Source organism: Myxocyprinus asiaticus, chromosome 31, assembly GCF_019703515.2.
Source record: "Myxocyprinus asiaticus isolate MX2 ecotype Aquarium Trade chromosome 31, UBuf_Myxa_2, whole genome shotgun sequence".
In the NCBI taxonomy this organism is placed as follows: Eukaryota; Metazoa; Chordata; class Actinopteri; order Cypriniformes; family Catostomidae; genus Myxocyprinus; species Myxocyprinus asiaticus.
Window position 1 is genome coordinate 30,517,187 of NC_059374.1, and position 22,244 is coordinate 30,539,430.

The window sequence follows — 22,244 nt, forward strand, 5'->3', positions numbered from 1 at the left end:
TATCTATCTATCTATCTATCTATCTATCTATCTATCTATATATATATATATATATATATATATATATATATATATATATATATATATATATATATAATTATATAGACTTTTGTTTCATGCAAATGACAGGAAAGAAAAAGCTCTTTTAAAAAGATCACATGTCTGAGTTACAGTAGGCTATAATACTGAAAGTATAATCCGAGGGTCATGTGTGTACCTCCCCTACGATGGTTACATGTGATCATACAATTCATGATCTAATTTAAAGCGCAGGGTTAGAGAGAGGACAAATAGTTAAACTGTGACTTTAAGGGAGGCGTTCGTTAGCACTGGGAAGTCCGATCTTAGCGAATCGGTTCGTTTGGACGATTCACTTCATTAAACCAGATTAAATGATTCACCAATTCATTTGAGTAATCACACAAAAGTCTCCCTAAAAGTTCCCACAAGGCATTTTACATTTACGTTTTTAATAGTAAAATGCAATTTAAGTATAACACGGTTGTTAACAGTTTATTTCTGATTAAATGTTTCATACAAACCACAGTTTTACCTCTAAACCTTACATAAATTGACCACGGTTACTATAATTTCTTCTAAAATAATTGTAACTACAAAAAAATGTGGTAGCTTGATGTCAGTCACTACTATCAGCAAAATAAATAATATAAACAAAATGACAAAACGATTCTAAAAGTTTGCCGTGTTTGAATGAGATTGCTTATTCATTTGTTTTGGTTTCAGGTGAAGTAATACATTTAGTTACTATGGTTTATAGGTGAAAACTGTCGTTGCCGACAAACATTTTTGTACGGGTACTGTGAGGTGATTCATAAACGCGTTGCGAGTCGGTTCTAGTGAATCATTAAAAGAACAATTCGTTCAGGATTCGGATCTCACTAGCGTCCATGCTGAGGGTAGGAGGAGTGAAAATGGCATTGCAGAGTGCCGGGGATACCTTGAATAAACAATTCAGTAAAACGACTGACTGCAGGACTCAAGAGCAGTAGAAAACCGCACATACGGGGAATAGACGATATTAGCCCCATTTATGTTTACGTTTTTTATATCTGATTTGTACTTAAAGAGAAATATCGCACGCATGTTTCCGACAGTTCCTTAAATGCAGCATCATTTTCAACGGGAATCTCGTCTTTCGCCATCTGAACAGGTAGTGTGAAAATACGTTTTCCGTTATATTTACTGCTTTATCGTATCAATGCTTTCGCAGCGGAGGTTGAATTTGCAATGCACTGTATTGTAGTAAAATGGTTTGTGTGTATATAAAATAAGCAGGGGATATATGTCACACGCTGATGGGGTGGTGGGAGCTGACGTTTCCATTTTGTGTCTTCATTTATTCCCTTGAATGTTTACATGCAGGCATGCACATATGATCCGCGAGGTTGTTTTATCAAATTGCTAAGAGTGTAAACGAAGGCGCGTCACAGCAGTAGAGCAAATGACAAATACTTCTTTCCTAAATAACCATCCTATATGAGATTTGCATTTATAGAAGATGCTTGCAAGCACTACACGTGAAATATTTTATAATAAAAGAGAGCTGTATGTTAAGAATAGCCTTGAACAGTAAAGCTCTACAGATACATTATTAGTGTAATTGTCATTAGAAGATGACTTGGGCACCATGCTTACCTCATAGTTTATGTTTAATCTAAAAAGACACTTCAAGTGCTTGTTTGAGATCCTTAAAGTGACTGAGGAACAAGCCATTATCTCATCTGCTGTAAATATTTCTTCTGAAATTCAATGTTTGTGCTTTTTGAAAAGATGCTGCTGTTTAGTTCTAAAGTGATTGAGTGCCCAAGAAGGATCTCAAGCATTTATGAGATGTCTAAGAACAAGACTGGTCAGATTCATTTAAAAAAAAAATGTATTTTTTTTTCCTTTTTTTTTTTTTTTTTTTTTTTTTTTAGCATTTTTCAAATGTGGATAGACTTCCTGCTGCAGTCATGTTGGATTATTAAATATAATACATTTATGCCTTGGGCTTTTGCTACGTTATTTAATTTCAGCATGGTGTTGTGTCTAACAACAGGATGGTCAAGTGACTCATGGTTATGTTAGAATAAGTATTCCTTATGACACTAGGAGTATTGAATAAGCATGCTGTGTGTCATAAGCCCTTTAGCTACACCAAATATTGTGATATAGTGTATTATTGTCCGTGGGGACACTGTTAGACTTTTTAAGTGTATAATGCACTGAAAGTGGTCTGTTGTATTTGTGTTAAGATTAATGTTAGTGTTAAGCATGTCTGAATCAAATCCACTGAGCAGGTTCTCTCCTTACATCGGTCTTGACTCTTTGTTCTGGGCTTGAAAGTCCTAAATGTTTGCATTTCGGGAAGAACAGCTTACTTAAGATCAAGATGACATGTAACCTACATATCTGCCAACCCACCCCCATTACTTTAATACCTAGCCTACTTTATCATTAGATTTTTTTCCATGTAACATATGCTCTGTTTGCCTTCTCAAAGAGCTGTGAAATACGTTTAAACAATGTTCTCAGTGAAGTCTAGATTAGTCAAATAAGTGGATATCTTGGATGTTGGTAAAAGCCAGTTAATAATAATATTTGTGCAATAAAGTTCAAGCTGTTTATAAATAAATGAGTCCTTGTAACATTTTATATTGTTAACATTCCTGTTTGTGAAGTCATACATAGATCGTTAAAGGAATAGTTCACCGTCAGCCATGCTGTTCCAGACCTGTATGACTTTATTTCTTCTGTGGAACACAAAAGAGGAACTTTGGAAGTATGTACTGGTCCTTTTTTCCATGCAGTTAAAATGAATGGGGACTTGAGGTTACATGCTTCAAAAAGGATGCAAAAGCAACAAAATAAAAGTAGTCCATATTGCTCATGAGCAATATTCCAAATCTCAATATAGGCCTATATGATAGCTTTTGGTGAGAAACAGATGGGAATTTAAGTCGTTATTCACTGAAAATCTTGACATCCGCCCTAGCTCTCCTTTAGTGCATTCATGAGAGTTGTGACAAGTAGCTATGTCCGATTATTAGCCTACTTTAAAGTCATTTTAACAATTCCTTTACAGTCATGAATAGACTACTCAAAGACATGGGTTTCTAGAATAGTAGTAAATGTTCATTTTTGGCTTATTTAAAGAGATAGTTCACCCAAAAATGTTGTGTTGTTTGTATAGCCCTATTCGGATGGCAATTATTTTACATGGAGACGTGAGGTAATTCCAGAATTTACAGGGGGTAATCAGTGATTTTATTGCCGTCTGAATCCGAAATGTTGGTGTTTTTCTCCCACCTCCCACGAGACAATTCCGGCCAAATTACCTACTGTTTTTTGACATATGCCAAGGTCGTGTGGTAATTTAATTACCATCTGAATCCACATCTCTGAGTTTATAATCCAAAAGCCGTTTTGAAAATCCTTTTTGGCCACTGCTACTGTAAGTGCCGTATGTTTGTGCTGCGCATGGTAACAGCTCTGGTAATGGACAGTTGGAGGATTGTGTAACAGAAATTGTTTAAATAATTCACTATAATAAAATTACGTAGCTGCTCCACCACAGTGAGTGGGAACTCTTAAGTAGAAGGGAAAGAAAAACGAGAGCCAGATCACTTAAACTTTTGAAATGGTCCATTATTATGGCAGCAATGTAATAAAATTTGAATACATCACATTTTAATGTAGAAACGTTTACTAAATACATTTATACATAGGGGTTGCATGACTACTCGTTTATACGGGTTGAGTAGTCCCAGAAAAGTTACTGGGTTAATGTCTATCTTATTTAAAAGGTTTAATTTCTACCTCAACTTTTTAAACACTGACAGATAATTCCAGATGATGTCCATCATTTTGAAAGATAAAACTTAAGGAAATTTTTACCATAGCTCCTCAAATTTCATTTTATCTAGCTTGACTGTCCTTAATATGTGGGCTTCTATATCTCCTTGCGTACGCTTGAGAGAGCGTGCAAGCGGCGCAACTGAGCTGATGCAGGTGACGAAACATGCATACCCCCATTGACAGATTTATGTGGCTGCGCTGATAAACAATCCTGTCCCTACAGTTTCTTGATTTGTTTCTTCGCAAGAATTTTGGCATGCTCTGTATGTGAAAATGTACACTGTACACGCGCTTTGCAGCACGGTTCCCTCATGCTTTAAAATTTTTATTTTCACTTTAGCGTAATTCCAAACATATTTAAATGCAAATACAGAGGACACTGTTTGTGGATCGATGAAGTTTCCATATAACAAGCGCAACTGCAATCATGTGATCGACAAAGAGTCTTGCTCGTCCCCCGTGATTTAATTGTCATCTGAACGCATGAGTTTTATCACAGAGGAGCCATGAAAATTTACTTTTACAGACGTCACCCTGAGAAACAATTGCTGTCCGAATAGAGCTTAAGAAATGAGATGTTATGCAGAATGTTACCCTCTGTCACCGTTTACTTTTATCAAAAAAGATGCAGTGAATGGTGACTGAGGCTAACTAAATTTTGTGGTGAACTATTTCTTTAAGTTTTTGTTACTCTGGCTTTGATAAAAGGTGCCTGTGGTCTTTGTATTTGGTCGACCTTCTAAATGAATCTTTCAAAGTCCTACATAGTGGTTTGCCAACTCATGCTTTGCTTTTCTGAACAATATTATGATGGTGGTAATTCCAGATATGGGTGGTGGCTAAAAATTACTATCCAAGTCTAAAGTAACCTCATAACACCGGGATATTGTGGACAGAAGAGTGGATGAGAACATTCCTCTGCATTAAATGGCCATTGTCAACTCTACTACTTCCTTCAAAATAAAAGTTTCACCAAAATAAAAGCCCACATAGCTATGCTGTAATAAGAAGATATTACATAAATATTGTACTGCTTTATAATAATAATAAAAGTTGTTGATGTTAATATTATACATAAATATATTTCCTTAATAATTTCATAACGTAACTTATTATTGGGTTCCAAAAAAGTGGGCTGAGACCCTATAACGAAGTGGACAAAAACAGGTACACAGTGAACATATACAATGTGAAGATGATGTAATCTGTTTTTTTTCTCTCTCTATGTTTCACTGTATTTTTTATTTAGTCTAGTTCTTTTTAAAAAGGCCTCAAGTGTGAACACCCTTTCTTGAACAGTATTTTTATTGACAGTAGAGCATGTTTGCCCATGACTCAATTTTGGTCAAAGCAAAAACGTACACATTTTTTTTTAACAATGTTAATAATAATATTACAGTTCAAATTGCAATTGCAATATTTTTCAAAATAATCACAATTATAATCTAATGGCGGTTCATCATATTAAATTGAATTTAGCATAGGTAACTGGGCTTTGACCGTGTCCAGTTGGCATAGAGGGACACAAATACTCTTGTCATTTTGCACAGGAAGGGACAGTAAATGCCATCTGAACATGTGGAAAGAAATCTAGAATGAGGAAATGGATGGATGGAGCAAAAAGGTGAAATGTTTGTGTGTATGAGCATGTGACATGTTGGGGGGGGGGGGTTCATTGTTCATGCAGTAATAACAGGTTCATCTACTAGACAGGAGGTCACCACGCCCCTCAATCCTAACCCGTAATTGATTGACCATAATGGAGATTGAAGTACATTATTCATAGTTTGCAAGGAAAAAAAATTACAGCCAGCCCACTCTGAGATCGGGGTCAGATAGATCACAAAGAGAGGTGAACACACAAGCTGAAGAGACAACTTGTAAAGATCTTGTAAACATCATGGATCAATGGAAGGATGCCAGCAGAGATCCAGCACTGCACCAGCTTTTAAGAATAAGACATTTACAGTGCCTCTTAAATTGGCTCATGTTTTAGTCCATTGGGGTAAAAAAAGACAAATGCAAGCAAAGTGTAATAGCGTAAGCGAAAGTGAAGGGCAAAAGGAAAAGAAGCATCTTAAATCATGTCTCTGTGTGCCAGCTCATCTGTCAACAGTGCACCACACAAATTATTTTTCCATCTGTAGAATAGAAATGTCAGCGAGTGATGTGTATCAGTGATGTTTTTATAGTGTAGGCCAATATTAGGTATACGATTTATGATGCATATGCAAGTATCCTTAACTTCAAATGCAAGAAGTCTGAAACCAAACTGAAAGGGTTGGCAGTCTACACGGCATGTTGTAAGTTTTCAAATTATTATACATTATTATATTACTTTATATGCATTGATACAATAGCTTGGTCCATAATGTACAGTGTTTTACAGATACGCTGTGGTGGGTCATGTAAAAATTTTGACACGGTCATGTAATTTTGATGAGACCAGGCTAGCTAATGTCATTGTCACCTGTAGAATGGGAACCCACAACTTTCCAAAAAGTGTTTTGGTTACTGTGTAGGGTAAACCAGTATTTCGATTACTGGCTTATTCTGCAAATGGGTAGTTAATGTGAATACTTCTGGGAAGTTGACATGTTATACCACAGCTGAAACTATTTTATACAGCATTTTACTCTTTCTTTTTTAATTATTATGCATGCTGCTTTTATGACTTGATATTAATTTAGACTACATGTAATATTTGCTATTTTGAAAATTAATTTATCCCACTGCATTGCCAGTTAAAATGAACTAATGACTCAAGTGATGACTTAAGACCTAAGAAACACTTTCCCTTATACATTTAAATGAATTTTATCCTACAATTATGTCCATGGACACATCAGCTACCCAAATATTTTCCAGAAATATTCTGCAAGACCACTTTTTTTTAAATTATTAGTTTTAAGGTCACTTTTAAATGTGGACAGCAGGTTGATTAAGTCTAGCTGATCATTTCAAACACATATTGGCCAGCCTCCTGTCTCAATGCCTCTAGACAGCTTTAATGGCTGTAGGGATAAAGGTTCTCACAGGTCACTGTGTGGCAGGATCAGCATAATTAAAGGCTTGAGAGGACACAGTAGGGGCGATAGTTAAATTGGACTTAAGACTGTTATTCAATGGTGTCTTAATTTAACTACCCTCAGTTATATGAAGCAAAGCCCACTGAGAAAAGAGGCTAACTCGAATGTCAGTCATTCCTCACCGATCCCAAGACTTTTGAAGGTTACAGGGCTGTCTGTGGCTGGGCTGATGGATTGATGTATGTCCCGTCGAGCAGAGAATTCAGAGTCCAAGGCCGCCGCAGTGCTGTCCTATTAGGGGGGATTGTCCTTCGCAACTTCTTAGCCGCCTGTGCTTTCTGGAGCCTACAGAGCTCAGGCAAGGGCAGTGTGTCTGCTACAATAAGCCGAGCTGTGGAGTACTTCACCCTCACATAATTATATGGCTCTAATGCAAGCGTCTTTCAGTGTTCATCCACTCATGCTGGCAACCGCAAAAGAGTGGCGTAGTCGGTGGGAGTCAGTGGACATATCCCTACTTCATTACAACTTGCTCTTTGGAGGGCTTTTTTAGAAATTAAATTGCTTCAGCAATTAACTAAAAGGGGATTTTTAAAATTTATGAATGACTGAGAAGATTGATATATGGCAAGGGGGACAGCAGCATCTGCAGTGGATGTGAGGCAGATGTAATGGATTTATTGCCACGTATAGATGAACACCAAAAAAGGTTAGGTACAAGAATCGCCATAACCACGTTTTAGGACCATAGCAGGCAGGTGTTGAGACTCGATGGCATTATCTTTGTTGTTGAGACTTGTGTCTAACTGTTTGTGTCAGGTGCTTTGAAAGTAAAAGGCTTTGAAAAAGCAGTGTGGCACCATTCCGACACGTGTGATTTCACAGGCTGCATTTTCGTGTACTCAGTTCGATAAGATAAAAGGACATGCTAGCTAGATGTCATTAGGAAAATCTGCTGCAACAGTTTCCTGCTGAGACAATGGCACCTCTATGGTGGGCAGATCAGGAAAATAATGCACAACACGAACTTGGACCTTCTATGTTTTTTTAAAGAGTTCATTAAATAGAACTCATTACCTGTTCACAATTTTGAATTAAAATATTGTATATTATGGTCTACTTGTATATACACCGATCGGCCACTACATTAAAACCACCTGCCTAATATTGTGTAGGTCCCCCTCAGGCCACCAAAACAGCACCAACCCTCATCTCAGAGTAGCATTCTGAGATGCTATTCTTCTCACCACAATTGTACAGAGCGGTTATCTGAGTTACCGTAGACTTTGTCAGTTTGAACTAATCTGGCCATTTTCTGTTGACCTCTCTCATCAACAAGGCATTTCCAATCACAGAACTGCCGCTCACTGGATGTTTTTTGTTTTTGGGACCATGCTGAGTAAATTCTAGAGACTGTTGTGCGTGAAAATCCCAGGAGATCAGCAGTTACAGAAATACTCAAACCAGCCCATCTGGCACCAACAATCATGCCACGGTCCAAATCACTGAGATCACATTTTTTACACATTCTGATGGTTGATGTGAACATTAACTGAAGCACCTAACCTGTATCTGCATGATTTTATGCACTGCACTGCTGCCACGCGATTGGCTGATTAGATAAAAGCATGGATGATTGTTGGTGCCAGACCAACAGTCTCTAGAATTTACTCCGAATTGTGCCAAAATAAAAAAACATACAGTGAGGGGCAGTTCGGTGGACGGAAATACCATGTTGACAAGAGAGGACAACAGAGAATGGCCAGAATGGTTCGAACTGACAAAGTCTACGGTAACTCAGATAACCGCTCTGTACAATTGTGGTGACAAGAATTGCATCTCAGAATGCTATTCTGAGATGCGGGTTGGTGCTGTTTTGGTGGCACGAGGGGCACCTGCACAATATTAGGCAGGTGGTTTTAATGTTGTGGCTGATTAGTGTAGAGTATTGGCCTTTTAAGGGTTTGAATCATCAGAGACCTTTTAAAGGAACTAATTTCTGCTTAATGGTTACTGTACTCTTGACCATTACTCTCACTTTTACCGAATGGGCCGCCACAGCTTGCAAATGAACTTCTAATGGCCGAAGGCAACAAGAGTGAGAAAGAACACTATGTTCTGCTTGTCTGAATAGGTTTATCAAAGACATTTGCTTGTATGCTAATTTTAAGTCAAATACCATAGCTGTTATTACTAACATTGGTTGCAAACAGATAGAAAGTACCTTTATCGAAAAACTGACAATATATTTACATGCAGTTCAATTTCAGTCTGACTAAAATAATAATAATTTATCTTTTTAAAATGTCATGAAAACTCTTGTTTTCAATTTAAATCGCACCCATTTTTGCTTAGTCGGACTAACAGAACTAGATAGCCTAATGCGGTTTTAGCTTGACTTCATCCAGCATGTGTACACCTTACGACTTTAAATGCCCATAATAATGCGTTACAGACTTGACAGTTAGGGGCATTATAATGCACATAATCTGTGACATTTTTCAGAATTACTGCATCTATGCCTACATTTGGGAAGCGACCATTTTGACAAACTGCGATTTGTTTTGTAATATTATAAACATTTAACGTCTGACTTTTCCGCTGCTCGGCGTGTGCCGCACACCCGTTAGAGCGGTGCAACCTCACGCTAACTGAAGCGGCAAATGCAAAGTAAAATGCAGCCTTTTGCAGTTTAGTAATTGCGCAAGGAAATACAACCAATCACTTTCAAATCATTTTAAATATTTTTTTAAACTGATTTTTTTTTATTTTTTATAGGATAAACATTTTCTAATGTCTGGACTCTTATCTGCAGGGGTTGATGATTATACATACAAATGGTTTGATATAGGCTACTGGTAATGGGTACATTCAGTGAGAAGTTAAACTTAATATTTAGTCTGCAAATGTCACGTCCGTTATGCTGGAATTGTTCAGAGGTGATGCACGACCTCAAATATTCAATTACGCATTGTGTCCTGTATACTTGGATTGATTACAGTAGACCAGAGATATTTAGAGAAAAAAAAAACCCCACAGATAAAATACACAGACGAGAACTGTCTTTTGCCTTTTCTTACAAATGTTAAAGACAGGTTCTTGTGTTTCTAATGTGGTTTTACGCTCATCAGTAATGTTTTCAACTGGCACTGAAGTTTATTGAGACTGCTCCACAAAAACTATTTTTTAATAATAACTGACTCAAAATCATGTCTTGAAGCATTGGAAGCTACTAAAACTGATCACCCAACAATCGTGAAGAATTTAATCAAACTGTCATCTCTTGAATCAAAAAGTTTTAATATTATTTTCTGTTGGGTACCTGGACACTCAGGAAACTCCAGTAATGAACAAGCAGACAGAGCTGCTGGCGAAGCACTATCTACCGAACCAGTAAAATGCCCTATACCTTCCACAGATCTCTGAACATCAAAAACAATGGCAGTCGGAGTGGGATCAGTGTTTAAACAACAAATTATGTTAAATAAATCTTGTTTTTGGGACAAGATATGTGTTCCCTTTTAATAATCGCTGGGATCAAGTCATTTACACACGATGCCGGATAGGACATACAAGACTCACACACCAATTTCTATCAGGAGAAAATTCACTAAATCTTGTCAAAACCCACTATCCATTAAACATATTTTACTGGACTGTCATACTTCTACACATCTGAGGAACCTGTATTATTCATTTGATACTTTTGAAAAGGTTTTTAACCAAGTGAATCCAAATTTAGTTCTAAAGTTTTTAGGAAAAATGAATCTTAAACACCTTATTTAACTCTATTTTAAATAACTAAACCTGGTTCCCGCCATGAATATAGCCAAAGATGGCATGGTGTAAAAAAAAAAAGAAAGTAATGTTTTCAAGGTTTTAAGAGCCAGTCAGTTCATGGTAAAGGGCTGTTTAATGTGAGCATCTGGAAAGTCCTCTAACAGAGAGGCAGAGAGCAAGTGGTGTTGGCCAGCGAATCCACCGCATTACAGCATAAACTGGGCTAATCTGTTACCGAGCAACAGCAGACACCCCTTCATAACATGCACTGGATGTGTAGTTAATGCCGTTACCCGGGGGATATGGTTTTGTCAAGTTCAGCTCATGGCACGTTTTTTGCCGTACTCCGGTTGCCCTCCATGTTTGGACTATGGAAGGAATTTGTGTTGTTGGAACACCAGGGACAGCTGGGTAAACATTACAGTCCTGTGTTTTCAACTTGGCACTTTGATATGTTAATTCTTGGTGCGTTAGCATTGCTAGTGAGGTGTAGTCTTTTTTTTGTTTTGGTCATTTGTGCTTTTTTTTGCAATCTCTTGTTTTGTTAAAGGGTTTATGGGTGCCTTTGCTCTTTTGAACAACGTGTCACCTCATTCATCACAAAGGGGCAGCTCTTTTTCCATTTGATAGTCATCAGTAAATCAGGACCCCCCCCCCCCCTCATATTCTCTGCATACTGAAAACAGAAGCTCTACAAGACAAGTGGTGGTTATGTCTTGTTCAAAGCGTTGAAGCTAGAAGTATTATCACCCTTACATTTGACCTCAAACCTGACCTAGAGGGTCCGTGTGTTTACCACTAGGCTGAGATAATTATCATCCAGGCTGCTTTGAAAAAGCACTTTACTGTTCATTGGTGTATTTTTAGTGGGCATCTCCAATAATGGGGCCCGAAACATGATCCAGCTTGCTCTGTTGAGTGGATTAAGGGCGTTTGTGCCTTTGTGGTAATGTGTCATCTGTAGTTCAAGGTTGACATCCACTTTAGGAGTCACAGCAAGGTCAAGCAGGGTTTATTAAGCTGTTTTGTCAGGTCAGGACACATGATCTTCTCTCGACCAGTGATTTGGGTTAATTATGAACAATGAACTCATTGGAGCTGTGAAAAGAACAAGGCTTTGGGAAGGAAGTTTATGTGCCAGACTACCTGAACACATAATTTGTTGTGGGTTTTATTTGTAGTAGGTAACAGCCTGAAGTAAGTTGTCAGCCCAGGCTTTTTATTTTTTAAATTTTTTTTTTTTTTTTTTAAGAAGTGCTGGGGTGAAAATCATTATCATTATTTTGTTTGTGCAATAACGGTACATTTTATGTCTAAACATACATGTGGTCTATGGTTGTTATGACACTGTTTCACACTGGACTGCATGATGAGAGGTTAGGCATTTTAATACCCCAAACACATGGCAGAAAATTATGACCCTAAAGAGTTTTGTGACGTATCCCACCACCAAAGTATTGTCCTAAAATGTTGTTATGGAAAAGGGCTTTTCTAAAACCCTGCCATTTGAAAACTTCGAATGCATTCAAAAGAGTTAAATGGATTTAATCCTGTTTTCCCAATGCTAGTTGGGTAGACTGATGTGATTGTTCGTAGTACAGACCTCATGGTAATTTTTTTGCAGAGTGCTTTGTTCAGTTGTGGTATCAGCAGAATTGAACTGGAGTACAGAATCAGAACTGCTGTGCAGTGGCAGAATTATTTGGGCCAAAGTGCATAAAATGGAGGCCACTTGTTTGATTGTTAAATCTTGCTGATAGCAGAATCTTATTGTTTAAATACACCATCAAATCTAGATGTTTTGTTGCATTTAGTCTGTGTATGTTTGCATCTAAATGCTAGTATTCTCCTAAATGCTGACAAATCACTTTTAGCATGTTAAAATGTCAAAAGTTTCTCTTGCACTAAACAAATTTTTGTGCAATCAAATGCTCAAAAGGCCCCAATATACAAAATGCAATCAGAAGGCCCCAGTATACTTCCATAGAAGTTCTCATTCATTCTTCTTTCAGGGGTAAAAAGAAGTTCTAAACAGCTGAGCAAAGGTATACTGTTTCAGAACATTTCTGACACCACTGTGGAAGGCGTTTAGAGGAGCACTTAAATACATTTTAACAAAGGCATTTCATGATGGCGCCGCGGATGGCCGCCTCGGTGTGGAGCGCTTCTATTGTTTTGTTGTTTTTGTTTGTTTGTCCTGTGTTTAGTAATCTTTTTCCAGTCAGTTTTACCAGAGACGAACTGCTGAATATTCGACAGCATATACCAGTCAATCTTTTCCCGGATTTTGAATATTCAGACGTTTTGTTTGACATTTTAGTCAGAGGCACGGCTGTGTTGTTTAAACGTGCTATGAGATGCAGGCGAGGGAGACGAGCAGGCGCACTGGTCAAACTCCGTCGGCAGGGCTTTCGAACAACGCTGCCGAGCATTCATCTAGCGAATCTCCGCTCTCTCCCTAACAAAACGGACGAACTACATCTCACCCACACAAACAAGGACTTTTCAACCGCTGCTGCCTTGTGCTTCACAGAAACCTGGCTGAGTGAAGCCATTCCGGACAGCGCGTTACATCTGCCGGGCTTTCAACTGTACAGAGCGGATCGCATCGCGGAGTTAACGGGGAAAACGAGAGGCGGTGGAACATGCTTTTACATCAGTGAAAGTTGGTGTACAGATGTAACAACTTTAAAGAAGATGTGCTGTCCTAATTTGGAAGCGCTCTTTATTAACTGTAAGCCTTTCTACTCGCCACGGGAGTTTTCCTCATTTATCCTGGTGAGTGTGTATATCGCGCCAAACGTGTGTTTGAATGCCACACTGCAACAGCTTGCTGATCAAATCACAGACACAGAACAACAATATCCGGACTCAGTTATTATTATTCTTGGGGATTTTAACAAAGCAAACCTCACACGTGAACTGCCCAAATACAAACAGCACATTACATGCCCCACCAGAGACAGAAATATACTGGATCACTGCTGCTACACAATAAAGGATGAATATCGTTATGTCCCTAGAGCAGCGTTGGGACTATCTGATCACTGTCTGGTTCATCATCTTCCAACCTACAGACAGAAATTAAAATCTGCTAAGCCTGTATTAAGGACTGTAAAGAGATGGACCAACGAAGCAGAGCTGGAACTACAAGCCTGCTTCGATTGCACGGATTGGAGTGTTTTTGAGGCTGCAGCCACATACCTGGACGAGCTCACAGATACTGTGACAGCATATATCAGTTTCTGTGAGGATATGTGCATTCCTACTAGGACTTATTTAACATTTAAAAATGACAAACCATGGTTTACAGCTGAACTCGGGCAGCTTCGTCAGGCCAAAGAGGATGCTTACAGAGTTGGGGATAAAGCCTTGTACAATCAGGCCAGGAACACACTGAATAAGGGAATCAGAGTGGCTAAAAGTAGATACTCTGAGAAGCTGAAAAACAAGTTTTCAGCTAACGGCCCTGCATCAGTGTGGAGTGGCATGAAACAACTTAAGAATTACAGGACTCCTACCCCCAACCCTGTGGTGGACCAACAATTGGCTGATGACCTGAAGGTGTTCTACTGTAGATTTGAAAGGCCCAGTCTCACACCCCATACCCACTCTGACCTTCACTTCCCACAACCCCCCTCCTCCCCCCTCCTGCTACTCAACCTGCACTTAAGATCTGTGAAGATGATGTGAGCCGTGTCTTTCGAAAACAAAGGATAAGGAAAGCACAGGGCCCAGATGGCGTTTCACCTGCATGTCTTAGATCCTGTGCTAACCAGCTGGCCCCCATCTTCACACAGATCTTCAATCAATCACTGGAGCAGTGAAGTACCATGCTGCTTCAAATGTTCCACTATCATCCCCATCCCAAAGAAACCAAAAATCACAGGACTTAATGACTACAGACCTGTCGCCCTGAAGTCTGAGAGACTGGTGTTGGCCCACCTGAAGGGCATCACTGGACCCTTTCTAGATCCCCTTCAATTTGCTTATTGAGCAAACAGGTCTGTGGATGATGCAGTCAACATGGGATTGCATCATATCCTGCAACATCTGGACAGACCAGGGACATATGCAAGGATCCTTTTTGTGGACTTCAGTTCGGCTTTCAACACCATCATCCCAGCTATTCTCCAGACTAAATTACACCAACTGTCTGTTCCAACGTCTATATGTCAGTGGAATACCAGCTTTCTGACAGACAGGCAGCAGCTTGTGAGACGGGAAATTCACATCCAGCACCTGTACAATCAACACTGGTGCCCCCCAGGAATGTGTGCTCTCCCCACTACTCTTCTCCCTCTACACCAATGACTGCATCGCCAAGGACCCCTCTGTCAAGCTCCTGAAGTTTGCAGACGACACCACTGTCATCGGCCTCATACAAGATGACGATGAGTCTGCATACAGAAGGGAGGTTAAACAGCTGGCTGTCTGGTGCAGTCAAAACAACCTTGAGCTGAACACGCTCAAAACGGTGGAAATGATTATGGACTTTAGGAGGAACCCCCCAACACTGTCCCCCCTCACCATTCTAAACAGCACTGTGGCAGCAGTGGAGTCATTCAGGTTCCTGGGCACTACCATCTCACAGGACCTGAAGTGGGAGACCAACATTGACTCCATTGCGAAAAAGGCCCAGCAGAGGTTGTACTTCCTTCGCCAGTTGAGGAAGTTCAACCTGCCACAGGCGCTGCTGATACAGTTCTACTCAGCGGTCATTGAGTCTGTCTTCTGCACTTCAATAACTATCTAGTTTGGTCAGTTACGAAATCAGACATCAGAAGAATACAAAGGACAGTTCGGACTGCTTAGAGGATTATTGGTTGCCCCCTGCCCCCCCTTCAAGAACTATGCACTTCCAGAGTGAGGAAAAAGGCTGGTAAAATCACTCTGGACCCCACTCACCCTGCCCACTACCTTTTTGAACTGTTGCCTTCTGTTCAGAGCTCTGAGCACTAGAACCGTCAGGCACAGGAACAGTTAAAACTGCCCCTTTGAGCAATAATTAATGTGCAATACACAGCTTAGTATTCTTATATTATCCAACACATCCTACCTCTTCTGCCATTACATTCCCTTGCACTGTACATAACTGATTTGTATTTAGATTTCCACTACGTGTGTGTGTGTGTGTGTGTGTGTGTGTGTGTTCATGAATAGTGTGTGTATGTGTGTATGTATTGTCTATTCTATATATACTTTTTTCTTTTCAATATTTATCTATTTTTTATTCAATTTTAATTATTTTTTAAAAGTCTTGTTGCTGTTTTTGTATTGTTGTGTACTGGAAGCTCCTGTCACCAAAACAAATTCCTTGTATGTGTAAGCATACTTGGCAATAAAGCTGATTCTAATTCTGAAAATATGAGGACGCTCAGTAAAATGCAACTAATGTGACTTTAAAATGTGTTATCAATGACTTTATGCCTCATTCTATGAGTTGAATTCACATGAGATCAGTAAAAGAATTTGCTTTAACCACTCTGATAATTTAAATTAATATAAATGCAGTAGAACATGTTTAATTTGTCTTCTTTACATTATTAATTAATGACGCTAATGTGCTAACATGCTATATGTGGCCATAGTATGCGCCGATTATCCTCTGTTATTGTAATTTACGATGACACTGATACTATTGCAAAGATGAGCGTATAAAAGTGTTAATGTGCAGAAAAAAGACAAAAGAATGATGATAGGCTTACTTTGGGCAGATGTATAAATGGCTTTCCCTGCAGATGAGACATGAGTGAATGGGCATCTGAGAGTATTTGAGTAGATTTGATTCGTTTTGTAGGCTAATTAAACAAAAATCGCAGGACATGGTCTTGGAACATTTCTCAGTGGTTCCCAACCCTGTTCCTGGAAGCCCCCCAATTTTATACATATAATATACATTTTATATATCTCGAATATATAAAATATATATATCAGGTTCCCAACCCTGTTCCTGGAGACACCCCAATTTTATACATATATATATAATATACATTTTATATATCTCGAATATATAAAATATATATATCAGGTTCCCAACCCTGTTCCTGGAGGCCCCCCAATTTTATACATGTACATTTTGTATATCTCCCTTATCTGACACACCCAATTAACGTCTTGGAGTCTCCACTAAGGTGCTGATGAGTTGAATCAGGTGTGTTTGATTAGGGAGATATCCAAACCGTGTAGGGTTGGGAACCACTGCATGGATGATCGTACAGATGTAGGTAAATTTGCACCAGCTCGCTAATAACTCTACATGCTGGTTTTTAACTGACTAACAACACAAAAAGAATGAACAGTTGGCATCAAGGTAGGTGAAGCTCCAGGTCACACCTACCGATGATGTGGACCAATGGCAGTAAGAAGATGTTAAGCAGTCGGTTAGAAGTTTTTCTTAAAGTTCGCCCAGGCGAGATGTTACGAACCACCAAAACGAAAGCAAAATCACCGTCTTTTTGGCCAGATTATGTTCTAAATGATGTCACACCTGTTCATTCTTTGATTTCGTATGAAGTATATTTGGGCCTTTAGAATGTTTCTTCCCCATAATACCTACCAACCAACCAGCAAGTAACAAATCATGGTTTATGGCTGTGATGTAACTAAATCCTATTTGCTACTTAAAAATGCCCCACCCAAACTTCCTGTTTCATTAGAAAATAGGTAAACACCACAGAAATCAGCACTCGTCAAGTATTTTCTTTAATCTGTACATAGCAGTTCTTTGTAGGTATAAACATATACATTTTTACATTTTTAGACCGTTATCTGTGAAGGTTCTGTGTGTATTCTGTGTGATCTCACTAGCACAGTATGGCTATGTTCATACCGCTGGTGAATGTGGACCAAATCTGTTTTTTGTTTTTTTTTCACACATATGTGGCACAGATCTGTTAATTGGATGACCATGTGAACAGCCACAAGCCCACTGAATCTGACATTTTCAAATCCGATCTGGGCCACTTTCATATGTGGAAATAATACCCATTTTTTCCAATGTGCCTTAAGTGTGAACAGCCGGGTCAGATTTATTGTGATTTTTATTTCTATTTTTTTTTTTTTATCAGTCTAACTCAGCATTTGTCATTTGCGCATTTGATTTCGGGCATACATGGACCTGCTATTGTTAAAATCTTTTAATTGTGAGTCATATCTTTTCTAGTTAATGCATTTAGTTATTTTTCAAGGAAATAAAATACAATTATAGGCTCAGCAGTTGGGTTCAGTGATTCGTTAGGACTACACGTAGTATATGTGCATGAAAAGATACAGAGATAGAGATGTATGTAATAGTGCTCTTTGCTCGTGTCACTTGCACAGAAAACACAGTTTCTATATTTCTCAAATGGTCAAAATGCAAATGCATGCAAGTCAATGGAAATCTGAAATATTTATTGATTACTGTCCTTACCTTACCTTATAATGCCACTTTTTCTGCTATCCTTTTATTTTATTGTGTTTTTTTATTGTGCTATAAGTAATATTACACTCTTGAGCTTTGATGATAATTAAATTGCACCATACGAAGGCAAATTAATTTATTTAAAAATACTTTATCCATCGAGACAGTCTTTCTCCATAACTTGCTGACATATTATTACATATAGGCATTACGTGTCCTATCTGCTTAAAAAAACCCAGCTAATTATATTTTTAAATGGAATTTTATTTATTATTCATATTATAATGATGAACATGCCAGAGTTTGTTATATGCGTGCTCGAGGAGTGTTGTACGCATGCGGGTCAGTTTAGGAGCGTCGGCTGTTCAGACCAGTGTCTGATATGGGCTACATTTAAAATGTGATGTGAACATCATTACAAAAACGTCAGATTTGGGTCTCATTCAGCTGCGGTGTGAATGTAGCCTATGTGTTGCATAAGATAGGATAGCTTGTGTTTTAAGACTCCACTTGGCAAATCAATCTGTTTTCAAAGTGAATGTAAGGGGATATTCTATAATCTAAAATGACAGTTACGACCATAATACTCTTTTTAAAAATGTCGATGTGACCCTATACAAACCAGACTTCAACTTCGGTCAACTGTAGAGACACAGTTTCAGATATGGTTCAGTTGACCTCAATTTTATGCACAGCAGTCTGACAATTGTAAACTTTTATGTGCCATTTTGTAACTTATGAAACTGGTTAGCTGTTAGCGACTGACATTTGTAGCTAGATGACTCCGATTTACCCTGCCTGATTTTTCGGAGACAATATGCACTTTTTTGTGGTTTGACCTCGCTGATTAGAAGGAGATTAGAGCTGATCTGAAAACATTTGAATGGCATTAATAAATAAGGGCAATGATATAATTGGCGCTTGAGTCTGCTCATCCACCATCCACCCACTTGGTTTGTGTGGGTGGCGAGGCTTGCAAGGAGAGCTGAAGGTGATAAAACATCCAAGTTGCCTGTAAATGAGATGAAGACTAGAGCAGCACTGGGTTCAGCCATTAAAGATGTTTTATAGCAGCACTGCATACCTATCTATCAAAGGGAATTGACCTGCATTTGAGTGATCACTTCACAGGACCTGCTGTTGTCATGAAAACGTCCACATGTCCTCCGTGTAGACACCCACACCCCCACATTTCAGTTAAGGTTGAACAAGACATTTGACATTTACTTTAAAAATGTAGTTCCTTAAAAGGTGATTTTGATTGCAGCAGAATGCTTTTTGATACACAAATTTCAAGTCTTTGAGAAAATATGGTTCTTGAAAGTTGGGGTTGGCACTGAAAAGGGATGCTATCATAGTTATAAAGTCATCATTTACTCATGTTGTTACAAACCTGTATAACTTCAAAGGAGAAGTTTAGCAGAATGTCTAAGCTGCTCTCTTTCATACAATGAAAGTGGATGAGGACCAGAGGCTGTCAAGTTCCAAAAAGAACAAAAGAGCACCATAATACATTATTAAAAGAAGTAATTATGTCTTAAGTCTTCTGAAGACATACGTTAGCTTTGTGTAAGGAACAGTCCTTATTTAAGTCATTATTCTCTGAAAATCTTGCTTGACAGCTATGGTCACCATTCACTTTCGTTGTATGTAAAAGAGCTGCTTCGACATTCTGCTATTAATAAATCTTTCTGTTTTTCATCGAAGACAGAAAGCCATAGGGGTTTTTGAAAGACATGAGGGTGAGTAAATGATGTCAGAATTTTAATTTTCGGGTGAACCATTCCTTTAAAAACTGAAAGATGTTAATTTCACAAACTTTCACTTACACTTTTTCAATGGACTTGCACTTAAAGGGGCACTTCACCAAAACAAATGTTGTCATAATTTACTCACCCATGTGTTGTTCCAAACCTGTAGGACTTTCTGTTTTATGTGGAACACAGAAAGCTGAATGTTAGGGACAGCCTCAGTCACCATTCACTTTCATTTAATCCTTTTTTTTTTTTTTTTTTTCATACAATGAAAGTGAATGGTTACTGAGGTCCCTAACATTCTACCTATCTCCTTTTGTGTTCTATGGAAGAAAGTCATACAACATGATGGTAAGTAAATTATGAGATTATAATAATTTTGGGTGAACTAACGTTTCAAGAAGCAAATCACAAACAAAGTTGTCATATTTCATAATAGAGTGACATTTCTTTTTAAAGAAATCTTCCACAATGGTCACAACCGGTATTGGGCGAATGCCCTTGTTTGCCCTCTGTAACAGCGGATAGAGAAGCTTCCCTCGTGGAACAAAGCTGAAAATAAAGTTGCTGCCTCCAAAGTGCTGCAGTGGGTGGCTTTAAAATTCCCATCCACTTTCAGCTCAAGCTAACCTTGCTGAGCTCTGACATCATCCTGGAACAATGTGAGATCCATGTAGATGAATATAATTAAACAAGCGCTTATCATCCAGACGGGAAAGTTTATTGGCAGGTCAACCATGTTTGCCTCTCTCAGCTGAAGGTCGGGCCAGGGTTAGATGGGCAGTTTGCAGGCTGGAAGGTATGTGAAAGACAGAAAGCACACAATGCAGGCCAACACAAGAACATTTTCCAGTGCACAAAAAGGCTATTTTTACACAGGCTTGTTATTTACACTGAGCTCTGGTAGGCCAGGCTATAATAGTAAAATTTAGCATAGTAACCATAGTTTCCACAACAATACCACAGTTAGCCTAACTATAAACCCATAATAAATTAAATGCAAATGGCTGATAAAAATTTGAAAATATATATATATATATATATATATATATATATATATATATATATATATATATATATATATATATATATATATAATATTTACTATTATAGCCATATATATATATATAAATAATAGTCTACAATTTAATGATAAGATGTACACAAAATTGCTGAATTGAAATGCTCATTTTACACAATATTTACTCAAAATCGCAAAAGCAAATGGTTTGAAAACCGTTTTATTATCCCTTGAAAAGGCTGCCGGGTTCAAAACTGACACTAGGTGGAAGTACCATTTCTAATAATCAGCCAAGTGGGCATAGTTCTCAAAATAACCATATATCAGGCAATTAATCATGCTAATCTGTCACTAATTTTAATTTTTGATGACCATGGTAATAAGTCTTATATGCAGTAAGGTTGTATGCATAAACATTTAATGCATTAGGTGTTCGGTTAATGCATTAGGGTAATGCATCAATCATAGGGTTTCCATCCAACTATTTTTATGCGCATTTTGAAATTGCGTATAAGAAATCCTGAATGGAAACGCTTGATATGCGAATAAACGCTCTAAATTCGCTTAAAATATAATGTGCTAGGAGGAGGTGTATTTTCTAGAGTTTCGCATTAGTTAAAATGCGCATTAAGGTGATGGAAACGGTTTATTCGCAAAACGATGATGTGTTTTGACCATTCGTGCATGTGTTAAGAGTGAGCGATAGCTTGATGTGACTAGCCCCGAAAGGTCCGACCTTGGCACACAATTCTTTGAACATAGCGCTTGCCATTTGGAAGTGTTTAACCCACAGCTGGTCAATAAGGTGGGTCCTCACAATCCGCCAGAACAGTTTTGAGAGAGGTCGCTCCCAGGTATGCAGAGACTGGCGGTGTATGGGCATCGCAGCTATTTCAGCCCACATTATATCAGATATTACACTTATTCTGTGGTGTCTCGTGGATGCATTTAATCAAATGAGATACTTGCTCCAATCTTGCAAATAAAACTGTCCCCAAAGCAGGGAGAGGTCATTCAGCTGCTTCATCATGACGAGGCGACTCCCTCATGATAATGCGCATTACGTAATTGATGGAAACGCGCAACTATTCGTTTTTCCTTTAGTAGAATTTTTAGAAATGCTTATAATGCTAAACATTTTGGATGGAAACCCAGCAAATGATCAATTTAACAGCATTCATTAATCTTGGTTATTGTTCTTTTATCAATGTGCTATTGGTCATTGTTAATTCATTGATGTTAACGTATGCAACTTTTGTAGTTGTATAAATAGTAATTAATATTAGCCAAGATTAAAAAATGCTGTAAAAGCAGGGTTCCCGCGGATCCTTATGAACTGTCTTAAGTTCAGTTTTCCCAAATTTAAGGTCAGAAAAAGTCTTGCATATCTTAAATGA

At 38.3% G+C, this 22,244-nt stretch overlaps 1 protein-coding gene across 1 annotated transcript in view; it reads left to right on the forward strand.

Annotated features, from left to right (window-relative positions):
* The first annotated feature begins 932 nt into the window (after positions 1 to 932).
* nrip1a (nuclear receptor interacting protein 1a) overlaps positions 933 to 22,244 on the forward strand; it is a 60,187-nt gene continuing 38,875 nt past the window's right edge. Inside the window, exon 1 of the mRNA XM_051664852.1 lies at positions 933 to 1,171. The gene's annotated coding sequence lies outside the window, so the exon portion shown is untranslated. The remainder of the gene's footprint in view (positions 1,172 to 22,244) is intronic.